A 14,777-nucleotide genomic window follows, 5' to 3' on the forward strand; every position below is an offset into this window, starting at 1 on the left:
TCAAGGGCTAAGGATCATCCAACATTCATCCACACAAATATCGTCTTATGCAATGCATCATATTCGTGGATTCTAATGCAATACAACCTAATACATAACATGGCATTTTATGATGCATGGATCATGCTAGAACCGTGTCATTTTTCAAGTTAAAATATTAAGTTTAGTTCCACTCACCTGTAGCCACTGCTTGGCTAACTCTGGGCCACCTCTAACTTTGAAGCAGCTATTACTGCTAAACACCTCGGTTCCTCGGGTCCAATCCTACAATGGAGGACTCAAATGAGGTACCAAACATACTCTATGCAACTGATAAACAACTCCCTAAAACCCCTCTAGAACCTCCTAGAACAATCATAGAAATCATGCAAAGGAAGGCTGAACAGAACACTTTCGGTGGCAGGTTCGGCGGCCGAATGTCCTCTCCAGAGCCGAAACTCAAGTACCTTCGACGGCCGAATCTCCACTTTCGGCAGCCGAACCCTTTCAGGGGCAATGTTCGGGGGCTGAAACACACTCTAGAGACGAAAGTCTCTAACCTTCGGCGGAACCTTCGGCGGCCGAAACCCCCGTCCAGAGCCGAAACTCAAAACTTTCAGGGGCAAGCTGTGGCAGCCGAAGCCACCTCTACAAGGGTTCGGCGGCCGAATGTACCTTCTGCTGCCGAACCTGAGTTCATCCAGAACTCACCCACGACAGCAACCAGCCTCCCAAACCACTCCAAAACTTCCACATGCATCTCATAACTCCTCAACACCCATATACTCAAGTATATGCACAAAGGGGTCCAAAACTAACTTACAACCCCAACAAAAAAAACAAACATAACACATATACAAGCTTTTATCCATAAACCCTCAAAAATACACTTTTTACCCTAAACATGCATATCTACCCATAAACTCTCTTTTCTCTTCGTAAATCTCATGTAAAACATCATAAAAACGAAGGATCAACCCTTACCTCTTATGGAACAAAGGATGGTGTGATCCAAACGTAAAGCTATGGAGGATCTAAGCTCCAAACTTTCCAAAACTTGTTCAAAGTACAAAACCTTCAAAAAAACAACATAAAACTTACTTAACTTTGAAAGATTTGATGAAAAACCATGAAAACCATCCAAGGGGAACAAGAACTCACCTCTGGAAGTGAAAAGGAAGCTAATCTGATCCATTTCACCGACTGAGGGTTCTTTATAGGCGGCTGACAGCCTCAGCTTCGGCAGCCGAATCGCATGCAAAACCATGCAACGTTCGGCGGCCGAACTCAGCCTTTCGGAGGCCGAATCTAGGGCACTTTCGGCGGCCGAACTTTACCTTCGGCGGCCGAACCTGCGTTTTGCCTCCTTGGTCTTTTCTCTTCAAAACTCTAATCCTTTCTTACTTAAAACCTTCAAACACTCAAAATATTTCAGAAAACATTTCTCTTACCCTTCTAGATACCTCTGACATCCTCGAATTCCACCGGACGGTAAGAATTCCGATGTCTGAATCTAGCCGGGTATTACATTTATCATCCTATTTAAATTTGGATAAAAATCTATAACATAATTTAGGCAACCTAGAAACCTTTGTAATTGGGTTTTATTAGTTATTTCATCAGGAAATTTATCTCCAAATACCATTGTCCTTTCAATCGGTTGAATAATACCTTGTTCTATATAATGTCCTAAAAACAGAAATAAATTCATTTTAGTTTTACTTAAGGCCAATCCATTTTTTCTTATTATCATACATAATGTTTTTAGATGTTTAAAATGTTCTTCAATACTTTGACTAAAAATTAACACATCATCTATATAAACAATGCAAAATTTTTAATAAGGGTTAAAAATATCATTCATTATTCTTTGAAATTCTGAAGGTGCATTTTTTAGTCCAAAGGGCATTACGTTCCATTCATATTGTCTAAAGGGAACGGTAAATGCCGTTTTATATCTATCTTTAGGGTCGATCTGAATTTGCCAATATCTCGACTTCATATCAAACTTACTAAATATATTTACATTATATAATCTATTTAAAAGATCTTTTTTATTGGGTATTGGATATCTAATCCATTTTAATGTTGTATTTAAAGGCTTATAGTTTATAACTAACCTTGGTGTACCTCTTTCTATTTCTGCACTTTTATTAACATAAAAAGCTGCACATGACCAAGGACTTCTGGATTTACTAATCAATTTTTTATCTTCTAATTCTTTAATTTCCTTCTTACAATGCTCTAATAATTCAGGTGCCATCTGAATTGGTCTAGCTTTAGTTGAGATTGAGTTTTCATTAAATCCTTCTTCATATGGCAAATCTACCATATGTTGTTTTCTAGTCCAAAAAGCATTAGGATGATCTGCACATAATTCCTCTTCCATGCAATTTTTTAACCTTTCTATTCTGGTTTTTATGACTTTACTTTCTAATTGATTTTTAATTCTGGTTAAATGTACATTGTTTTTTAAATCTTTTAAATCTTCTGCTCTGGATTTTATTATTGAATTCATTTCCATTGTTCTAATGGAATGTGCTTTTATTAAGTTTAGATTTTTTGTTTTAGGTTTTTCTATAAAATCCATTCTAATCTTTTTATTTTTGGTTTTAATTTCTATACAGTCTTCTTTTACTAAATAAAGTGCTATTAGGTTTATAAAAGGGGTTCCTAATATTACCATATGATTTATCTGTTGGGATAATAAAAATACAGTTTTTATTTCCAAATCCTGGTTTACTATTAATGCTTCTGTTTTTCCTAGAATATTTAAATTAGTTTTATTTGCTGTTTTTAGTTTTTCCTTAGTCTCTTGCCAAAATCTTTTAGGTACTAAGCTTGATTTTATACAATTTAAATATGCTTCTGTGTCAAATAGGGCTATAGTATTTATCCTGAAATCCTCTGATAATTTAATAATTATCTTTACTAAATATTTTCTAGAAGTTATTTCTTGTAATAATAGAATAAAATCATTATCTACTTCTTTATTATCTAATAGACTAATTTTATTATTTTCATTATCTTCTTCTCCTACTTCTTCAGATGAGGAGGATGATCCAAAAATTAATTGTTCTTCTAGGAATTTTATTCTTTTTGAATCTTTTTGAAGCTGATACCTTAAATCTTTTACTTCAACTTTTACCATCCTGATTTCTTTTTGTAATTCTCCATACCATCCTGATTTCTTTTTGTAATTCTCCTATAGATATTGTTTCTTTAGGTTTCTTATCTTTATTTAATATTTTAGTTAAATCATAAGTTTGTTTTTCTATTTTAGGAATAGTATTTTTAATCTCTTCTATTTCTTCAAAACTTTTTATTAATTTTTTAAGAAACTGTTCCTTTATACTGCTATCTTCTATATTATTTATTAATTCTAATAATGAGCCTTGCTCTTTAGTTAGAACATTTATCGATTTTTCTGACGAGCTAGTTCCTAACTCATCTATCTGATTCTCACTTTCTGTTATCTCTGATTCTGAAAGTTCTGAATTTATATATAATTCTTGAATTTTATTTATTATTTCTTCATCTAATTCTAACTCATTTAGTTTTTTATTGAACCTACAAAATTTAGATGTATGGCCCTTTTGCCCACAATTAAAACATATTAAATCTTTAAATGATTTTTTATTTTGGGTCTTATTGGCTGAAGTTCTCTTCATGTTCCTTTTATAGGGTTTATAATCTTTCCTTTTATAATATTCTTCCTTACTTGGTTTTACTATGTATTTTTTCTTGTAATATTTTTCCTTTTTATAATCTTTTCTTGGCTTAGAATTAGAACATTGACCATTACAACTTTTATCTTGGGTTATTCCATAATCAAACTGTTTACAAAAAGATCCTAGTTCTTGCTTAGTCCTATGCATTTCATATTTTAAGGTTCTTTGTAACTTTAAATCCTGACAAATTTGTAATCCTTCTTTCTGAATTATACTTACCAGTTGGCCATATGTTAATCTTTTATATGGTATTGGGTGACCAAAATGTTGTTTTATGTTATTCCTAACTTTTTCCCCTAGAAAATAAGGAAGTCCTGCTAGGAATTTTTCTTTCCAAAAATCTTGATTTGAATCCTCTCTTAACATTAACCTAGTAAAAAATGTAGTTTTATAATACTGAAAATCACTTAGTTTTTTACATTTTAAATTACTTAATAACTCAGCATTTTTATCTTTTAAAAGGGATGGATCTCCTATAAAATGTAATGAAATTATTAGAATTAAAGTTGATACTGCATCTTGAATAGTTTCTCCTAATTCATTATATATAGGTTCGCCTTCACTATCCACTTGGATGGAATTTAAGATTTCTAATTGATGAATATCTATTAGATGGTAATCCCACCAACCTTTTAATTGTCCTGTGAAACCTGCTATAATTATTTCAGCTATTGCTCTATCTGAAGCAAAAGAATGAGTTTTATATGCATTAGCTGCCATAGTCATTTGTTGTAATAGACTTAAAATATTGTATTCAGATAGTCCATCTATGTTCCATTCATATACTGTTGAAGCATTATATTTAAACTGAGATGTAATATTTGGCTTTTCTATTAATCTTAAATCTGGTGCTCTACTTACTATTTCTCTATGTGATATAGGATTTATTTCAAATTGCTTTATATCTTCTGAATCTGGTTGACTTTGCTCAGTTCCAGATCCTGACTCTCCTTCTAATACATTTATATTTCTAGATTGAGGAGTTTTTGGAATTATATTTTTACTTGATTCTGAAGTTTCTATTTTACTTAACTGGTCTTTTAGACTTTGCAAAAATTCATTTTTATTAGCTTTTAATTCTTTTTGACTCGAACTAGATATTTGATATGGTTTAAATATATGTGGTTTTATTTCTTTTTTCTCTTCTATTTCTACCTCTTTTTCTTTTATCATTTTTTCTATCTTTTTTAACTGAGTACCAATACATATTAAACTTGCATTTCTAAAATTATTTTGCTCTATGATATTTTTATCTGTATCATTTTCTTTAGATATTTTATATGGTGCACAAATTATTTCATTTTCTCCATGTTTTATTTTACTAATTGTTTTAGGTGGAAACTCACTCTGGATTACTTTATCATTTACAATTCATTCTGGCCTCTTATCCCTTATTGTTATTGGGTTAATACATTTCCTTTTATATAATTTAAACCACTCAAAAAATCCTACTTCTCCTTTATCTTGGTTAATATAATTAAGATATTCTTCTTTTAGATTTTCAAACTTATATTCTTTAACAAATTTATTTAGTTTACTTAAATTCTTCGTCTTTGTTATTTCCTTTATAAATTTCTTTTCAATTTTTTCTTTAGTAAGAACATTTAATTCTCTGTTTATATTATTTATATTTTCGGTTATGGCAGATGGTGATTCTGGTGATGAAGGTGCTATTTCAGCCTGTTGATTTAAATAATTTTCTATAGGGTTATAAACTGCCTGGGGTACTGAAGAACTATAATCTACTCCTTTCATTTTATGATGTCTATCTGGGATATCTGATGTTGAAAATCTGAGTTTTACTATAGTCTGAATTACTGGTTTAGGTTCATCTCCTTTATATGTTGCATATATTACTGATGGTAGGTTTGAAACTCTTCCTATGTCTTCTGTTATTTCAGAGGAAGAAGATCCTGTATACCTATTGCTCATACTTCTATTAAATTTTAGTGATACTTTGCCATCTTCAAACTACTCTATTCTACTTAAACTCGTATTTGGTTTTACCTTTTCTTGTTCTGGAGGGGGTACAATCCCTTCTAATATTCATTCATCTGGCAAGGTTATATCCTTCCATTGGATTGTTTTAGGAATTACTGTATTTGTTTTAGTTAGATCCGTCTGTAAAAATCTTGTTTCTCCTCTTTTAGGCTGTAGTTTATATTTAGTTCCAAAAGCTGAATTCATAGCTTTATAATGGATTTTATATATTAATGCTATTGGAATAGACCCTTGCTTCATTTTATAATTATGGGTTTTTATTTCTAAGACTATACTATCTAAAATATTTAAGTCATTTAAAGAGATTGTCATATCTGGATATACTTCAAATGATATTGGTCCTTCACTTAAACTAGTTTCTATAGATCCTAACAAAGAATCTTGAAAATTTAAAAATCTTGCATCTCTTACTACTGCTAGTATACTAGTGTTTAGTCCTTCTCTAATTAAAGGTTTTATTCCTACTTGTATTAATCCTATATGAATATACTTATACTTTTTACTCCTATGATGATTTAGTGCACTTCCTGATAAAAGAGTTATTTTCTCAAAAGGTTTACTTAATTGAAAATCTCTTTCTTCTGTTTTAATTACATAATCTGTTTTAACAACATTGAATTTTGAGATTTTATAAATATGTTCTTTATCTACTTTAGGAATTTCCCACTCATCTATAGCTTTTACAAAATCTTCTAAAATTAACTCATTTTTATTTATTACTCTTTTAATTTCTGAAGACTCTGAATCATCTGATTTTACTGTACTAGCCGATTTACACAGAAAAGGATTCATTTTAAAAAATCTTGAATTATGTCGTGGCCACTGCCTATTATACCCTATGACGCCTAAACCTTGGCTAAAACGGGTTCAGTTGGCATACCCAAAACATACTTACTCAAGATCTTTAATTATAGATTCCTCTCATGCATAAATGTTCCTAGGCTCTGATACCAGCAAACAAATTAGGACCGTTTACAAACAGATTCAGAGTTATTAATAAGTTTTTTAACAAACAAATTTCTGATGTGGAAGATCAGCCTAAGCCGCAACCACAGAGCATACTTATGGTGGTTTTAATTTGTTTTAGTACTAAGGTTGCAGGAACCCTGACCTTAGTACTAAAACAAATTAAAACCACCATAAGTATGCTCTGTGGTTGCGGCTTAGGCTGATCTTTCACATCAGAAATTTGTTTGTTATATATATATATATATATATATATATTCAGGGGAAATTCTATTAGTTTTTTTTTAGTTATATCCGTCTTTACAGATTAGAGAATGGGTATAACAACTTGTTCATGTCAATGTTGTATCTACATCGATAAAATAAGACCAAGATATCATTGATATGTCCCATAATGGAGAAGAAAAAGAGAAACGAGAAGATAATAATGATGGCAACTCTAGCAACAAAGAGGATGATAATCTTGACAGTTAAGAATATACATAATAATATAGTTATACTTATTATTATTATTATTATTTAAAACTTGATGCGCTTAATTATATCTTTTATATTATTTGTTAGTTAATTTGGAAGTCATACAACCAAGGCCAGAAGATCCAAGATTTTTATGTTCAATGAACAAGCAGGATTTTAAGTACAAAGTAGTAAGTCATCATTACTTTGATTATATTTTCTTGATATCTTTAATTCATTATTACTTTATTTTTATTTGTTTCATGTAACAGAATATTCATGTACAATTTCTTAGAAATTATATTGGAGATCAAAGGAAGATGGTAGCAATTCACAGCAATGAGAAACAAACGTACTAGAGGTATCAGTATGTGCCTAGACTGAATGCTAGAGGAGTTATGAACAAAGGAAGATTTGAGAGTGACTGGCTTCAGTTTGTTGCTACACATGAGTTGAGGAGCACAGATACACTGGAGTTTATGCTTACAGCAAATGCTCCTCAGCATCTGCAGTTTTATGCCATCATCCATAGGCAAAGAAGATGATTCTCACTCTATTTAATAGTTGTGGAACAATATAATATAATGTTTATTTAATTTGATGTTTATATTTACATATATTTTGGGCAAATTTGGCACAATATATATACTTATGTATATATATTTTGATGTTATATATTGGATAAAATTTATTTTATGAATTTTTCTTTTTTCTTTTTTCTTTTTTATGCTACTAACATGTTTATTTTATAAGGATTATATGTATACTATTCACTATCTTTGTGAACACTCCAAATATATTAATTAACATGCCATTAGAGGTTAAGTTAGATATGATAAGTACAACTACTGAAGATTAAATCAGTAGAAAAATAATATCAAGATATTAAACTCATCAAAATCATGCGTATCTTCTCATGTAAATAAACTTTACCAGCTTCACTATGAAAATTGTATCATTAGAACACAACTAACGTACATACTTTCCAACGATACTTAGCATTTCATGCATGATAGTCACATAACTTGTCATACAATAAAACTCTTCCAACTGATCCTTTAAGAATAAATTAATTTTAATTTATTGTGTCATATCATACATCCAGTATAATTATAGTACATATCTTAAAACTATAATAATTTGCATTGAGCCAATCAACACTTATTAATGAAACTAAATTACTGTGAAAGACATAATGTTATGTCTTCCATCTCTATATAAAGTTGCTAAGAAAACCTAAACATTACATCATTTACATTAAAAAGATTCTCAAGCTACTCTGTCTTCCTTCGATGGCAACCAGTACTCCTGTTAAGAAAAATAATAGCAAATGGACTCTGCCAGCATCTCCAGCAACTTTAGAAACTACATATCAATTTACCATAGGCCAATTTCTGGATATGAAAGATGAAATCAATGATCTTCTGAAGAGAATGGTGAAGTTATACGGAAAGGAAGATATTAAAGTTTTGATATTGTAGGATTATCCTCTTATCAATGTATATGAAATGATGATGGAACTTTAATATCTTCCTGAAGAGAATAGTGAAGTTATATGGAAAGGAAGATATTAAAATTTTGATGTTGTAGGATTATCCTCTTATCAATGTATATGAAATGATGATGGAACTTATTGAAGGTGAGAAAAAAGATGTTGCAAAGACAGAAGTTGTGCAACTTTCTGATAATTCATCTGAACTTTGATGGAATTGAATATCTTTTACAAAGATGTTTTTTGTTAACTTTTTTGTTCTTATTATGAAGGTAATTCTGGAACATCTAATATGATAAACTATGATTAATGATGCTTCATTTTTACTATTATTTTATATCGATGTATTTCCTTTTTGTTTATAGTTTAAATGAAATAGTGATATACTTTTTTGCTATAACATTGTTTCTTTTATAAACAATATAATTTATCAAATTGCAGCTTTTGATATCATTAAGAAAATTAAGAAATTTACATTTTGAGGTTAAAATTATTGACAGATATAATAATATACATCCTACAATGAAGAGCATATAATAAATGATAAAAGAAATAATAATTTTAAAGTGTAATCGAAGAATAGTACATCCATATTAGTGAATCAAATGTAAGTTTTGTGCTTTTTCTTTATAATCACGAAAAAAAAAACTTCACAAATTTCATGTTGGTCATTTGAGTGCCTTTGCAATATAAATCTTTTAGAATAAAAAAAAAATGACAGTAGAAAAAATTAATTACTTAGCATTATAATCCATTTTTATCAAACATTTCATGGACATAAAAAGCTATAAAATTCATTAATAATTAATCTTTTTTTTATTTACAAAACACAGCCAATTTATATCCCAATTAATAAAGTAATAACCAAAACATTTACATTTGTTTGATTATATTCACTGGCTTCCTTTCCATCTTCTGCAATAGATGTTGCAAAATGTTATTTGATGAAGATTCTCCAACTAAATATGAACTTTCACTCTTTTTTTACTCAATGTAAAAGTTATATGTTTCAATAGCCTCTTTCTCAGTCTCATACAATTTGAACACGCTTTTACTGACGCTCACAACATTCTGTGTACATTCATGCCATGAAGTGTGAATTTCAGTTTTATAATCTTCAAAAATAATGTAATTATTTTTTTAGTTGCCTTCTTTTACTAATTAGCAAATTCGAAACAGAATACGAGAATGGGAGAAGTAGACGAATTGGAACTTGATATTTATTTTATCTCAATAATGGATGATAACTCTATATTGAAGATAATAGAGGGATAAAGAGGAGAAGGAGAGGAAGTGGATAAGGGGTTGAAGAGAACTTTATTATTTTTTTCTTACAAACGATTATCTTGAAGAGGAGGAGAGGAAGTGAAGAAGGAAAATATAGTTAAAAGATAGTAAAATTAAACATGTAGTTAAAAAATAATAAAATTAAAGTGGGAGAAATAAATGAGTTGTCATTTACATAAAAAAAAAAAAATCCTTACATTGAGACTTGTAATTATTGAAGGATGAGAGAGAATTTTAAATTTGAATTTCAAATTATACACATTGTTTCATGAAAAATTTTTAAAAGGGAAAATATATAAATTTGACATGTGAAATTATATATATATCCTTATTGATACACATTAATGTGGATCAACTTGATCCCTAAAGTTTTTCCCATAAATATATATATATATAATGAAGAAATATATTATTTAATTCCTATATTATGAAAAATCTCATTTAATTAAAGATTTCTGGTGTTTTAAAAACCTAATCATTAGTCCTTTTATTAATTTTAACTATTAAATACTGTAAAAAAGTCTAAAAAATCTAATCAGTAGAAAAACGTTAGGGATATTTTAATGTATCCTTCAAAGTTAAGTGACCAACTAATAAATTTTACTTAAGAGACTAAATAGTAACTTTTTAAAAAATATAACACTCTTTTACGCATATTGATAATTTATTATTTAAATACATTTGAAAAAATATATTTATATTTATAAATAGATTTACTATTAAAATCTCCATTTGCACTGTAAATAGATATTAAAAGAAGAGTATAAATGGGCAACCCCGGACTGAAGTGCAAGTTTTTGGAGATAGAAATCCAAAGTATTAGATATAGAAACACCAATTTTTCCACATTCATGGATAAAAATTATATTTACTCGTTTGAATAGTGGATACTTTTATACCAGCAAATGCACGGTGAAACAAATCATTCTGAATCACTTTCAAAGCTCGTTTTAATCGAGATGAGGGGATTTTGTGTTGGTGGCAGAAATCCAAAGTATCTTGGCGCAATTTCAGATATAGAAATATCAGTTTTTCCACATTCATGGAGGAAAATTATATTTACTCGTTTGAACAGTAAATGTATGGTGAAACAAATCATTCTGAATCACTTTCAAAGTTGGTTTTAATTGAGATGAGGGTATTTTATGTTGGCTTTTTAATTTTAATTTTTCCTGCTTCCATGTCTCACAAGCTGCTCTTTTGGAAGAGCCCTTGACCATTGAAGAATTTAAGAAATATGGAGTTGTGGTTCTTCTAAAGCACCGGTCTCTAATGATGCTAACTTATTTTTTGATAAAAAAATATATTACTATAGCCCTTATTTGATATGCGGTTCTTATAAAAAAAAAAAATTGAATTTTATTATTTTTATTTATACAATTCAATTTTTTTATAAAAAAAATAAATATAATACAATTCAATTGAACTCTTTTATATTAGACAAATTGATAATAAATTTAAATTGATTTAATTTCCATCATTCTTATTATCATTAAATTAATTTATTCTTATAAATTACAATTATTTTTATCACATTTATTGAAAAAGTATTATTAATATTTTTATAACATTTAGAATCCAAATTTTACATAAAATCTAAAGATTATTTTTTAAAATTAACAAAATAATATAATAAATTTCTTAATATAATTTATAAATATTAATAGTCAAAATAATTTTTTAAAGTGCAATTATTAAATAAAAATAAGAAATAAATTTAAAATTAAAACAAACAATAAAAGATAGAAGATAAAGAAAAAAAAAAGAGTTTTCAAAGGCTAATTAAGTAATTTTGATGTAAATAGCCTTAAGTGAAAATTATTTCTTGCAAAATTCTAAAAATTTAGCAAGATTTACTTTTAGTTCAAAATCAATTCTCACAAGAATTCAAGGTAATTGAATTCTTACATTTTTCCAAACACAAAAAAAAATTAGGAAAAATGTTTTATTTCTTTTAAATTCTTTTAAAATTAGGCATTTCAAATAAGGGTTTAGGAAGAAAAATTCATTTTTTTTGTATTTTTTAAAATTAGACATTAAAAACAAGAGTATAGTGTGTTTGGATAAAATGAATGGAGATAGCTTTGGTTCCTCTGTTTCACTTGTACCTTTGGTTGCAAGTTCATAATCTGAGGGATAGCTTTTGGTCTGAAAAGGTGGCTAAACATATGGGTAATGAGGTTGGTGAATATCTGAATGTCAATTCTACTAGTTTCAAGAGCCAAGAGAGAAGCCTTATTTGCGGGTTAGAGTAAAGTTTGATATCCATCCCCATTTGTGAGGCGATGTATCTCCGACGAGTCGATGAGGAAGGTTTCTTTGCTAATTTTGAATATGAGAGATTGCCCAATTTCTATTTTATCTGTGATATTTTGGGACAGGGAGAATGTTTCTGTCGGAAACATTTAGAGAGTAATGGTCAGTCGTTGGAACAAAGGTATGGACTGGAATTGAATGCTGATCCTCGCCGGAAATTGCGGAGTATAGGTGCAAGGTGGCTAAAGGATGAACCATCGCCGGCAGAAGAGATCGCTGCTGGTGTCAGTGGTGGTTACAGTTTTGGAATATCGAGTTCTGCTTCTAAAAATAAGGCGAGTAGTGCACAATCTAATTCAAATTCAAATGGGACCGATGGAGGATCAACTGTGGTGGATAAAGGAAATCAGAATCCAACATTAAATCAGTTAAATTACAATGTTGGGCTAGGTAATGGTAAGGCCCAAGTTGTGTCTATCTCTAACCCAAAGAGAAGGCGTATAGGCCAGAATGTTGAGGGGAGGTAATATATGGACCATGATAGGCCTTTGGATGTTTCGCAGTTGATATATCTTGTTTTCCTCTTGCTCCACTTGATAGATGTAGTTTTCCTCTTACTCCATCATATAGGTCCCTCAATGCTCGATTTGAGAAAGAAATCTGTAAGATAAAGAAAGATGGTTAGGGGTCCACCGGGGATATCCCGGTAGAAACCCTTCGACGTTCAAATCAGATTTATGAACTAGAGTAGTATAGATAGACAAGAGTTACAGAGAAAAAATAAAAATGGAGTAGAGGAAGAAGCAAGAAGAAGAAGAAGACCCCTTGGAAGAAGATTCCCTTTCCTTTTTTACCTACTCTTTTTCTGAGATCCGTGAGAATATACTTTGGCATATTCTTAAGTGGGATCCACTCTTTAATTAAAATAAATTATTTTTTTTATATATTATCAAATGCCCCCACTCCCTAGTGCGATTAGTTGAGTCAGACGACTGAACGTAGATTGGACTAAGGGAGTATATTCTATACTTATAAAAGTGAGAAAATTCTCAATGAATTGTTTTGCCAATGTAATATGAACTAATTATGCATTTATTTCTAGAAAGCTTATTTTGGTGATCTCTCCTTTGAAAGATTTGACCTTGGAGTCTCTTTTTATTTATTTATTTATTTATTACCTGACTTTTGTGGTCTTCTTTTTTGAGATCTCTCTCTTACCGTCACTTCTAGGCTTATTAGCCTTATTCTGGATTCAGACTCATTGGCCTTACTATCGCTTCTAGGCTCATTGGCCTTACTGTCGCTTTCAGGCTTATTGGTCTTGCTCAGGATTCAGGCTCATTGTTCTTATTGTCACTTCTAGGCTCATAGTCTTGCTCGGAATTTAGGCTCATTGGCTTTACTATCGCTTCCAGGCTCATGGCCTTACTTGGGATTCAGGCTCATTGACCTTATTGTCGCTTCCAGACTCATCGACCTTGCTCGGGATTTAGGCTCATCAACCTTACTGTCGCTTCCAGACTCATCGGCCTTGCTTGGGATTCAGGCTCATTGACCTTACTGTCACTTCTAGGCTCATCGGCCTTGCTCGGGATTCAGGCTCATTGGCCTTACTGACGCTTCCAAGCTCATTAGCCTTGCTCGGGATTTAGACTCATTGGTCTTACTGTCGCTTCCAGGCTCATTAGCTTTGCTCGGGATTCAGGCTCATTGGCCTTACTATCACTTCTAGGCTCATTAGCCTTGCTCGGGATTCAGGCTCATTGGCTTTACTGTCGCTTCCAGGCTCATTAGCTTTGCTCTTTCTTCTGAATTTTTTCTGCAAAATAAGAGTTTACACAGAGCGTATATAACGTGAATGCTTGTTGTTAATTCAATAATATTCATCTATTAACAGAGCGAGATCCTTAGTTGTTAATGCTCGCCTTTTTTAATTGCTAGACCTAAATGAAAAATTTTGGAAGCAGAGAGCTAAAGCCCTTTGGCTTCAAGATGGTGACTGAAATACTAGTTATTTTCATTCAGTTTCCACCTCTAAACAGCGTAAGAATAAGATTGAAGCTTTACAAGATGAAGATGGAATTGGCATGACTAGAACTCAAGCTTGTATGAGCTTATTTCTTCATATTTTACTAATCTATTTACACCAAATGCTTCAAACCCATGAGATATTGTGAGTAATATTCCTGCTTTAGTTTTGGATGATAATAATAACTTTTTACTTGACTATGTTGAGGAAGTTTGTAGTGTTGTTTTTAGTATGCAGGCTGATAAGTCATCTGGGTTAGATGTATTTAATCCAGGATTTTTTCAGCAATTTTGGGACTTAATTGGCCTTGCTGTCTCAAATTTTTGTATCTCTCATCTAGCTGCTGGTTCTTTTCCCCCTGGTTTGAATGATACTGCAATTTTTCTAATCCAAAAGAAAGCTTCGCCATCGAAGATGACTGAATTAAGGCTGATTTCCCTTTACAAAGTTCTATATAAGGTTATGTCTAAGATGATTGCTAATAGGCTTAAGACCCTTTTGAAGAATTTGATCTCCGTTAATTAGAGTGCTTTTGTTCCTAGACATAATATACATGATAATAGCATTATGGCTTTTGAGA

Source organism: Manihot esculenta, chromosome 4 (assembly GCF_001659605.2).
Source record: "Manihot esculenta cultivar AM560-2 chromosome 4, M.esculenta_v8, whole genome shotgun sequence".
NCBI lineage: Eukaryota > Viridiplantae > Streptophyta > Magnoliopsida > Malpighiales > Euphorbiaceae > Manihot > Manihot esculenta.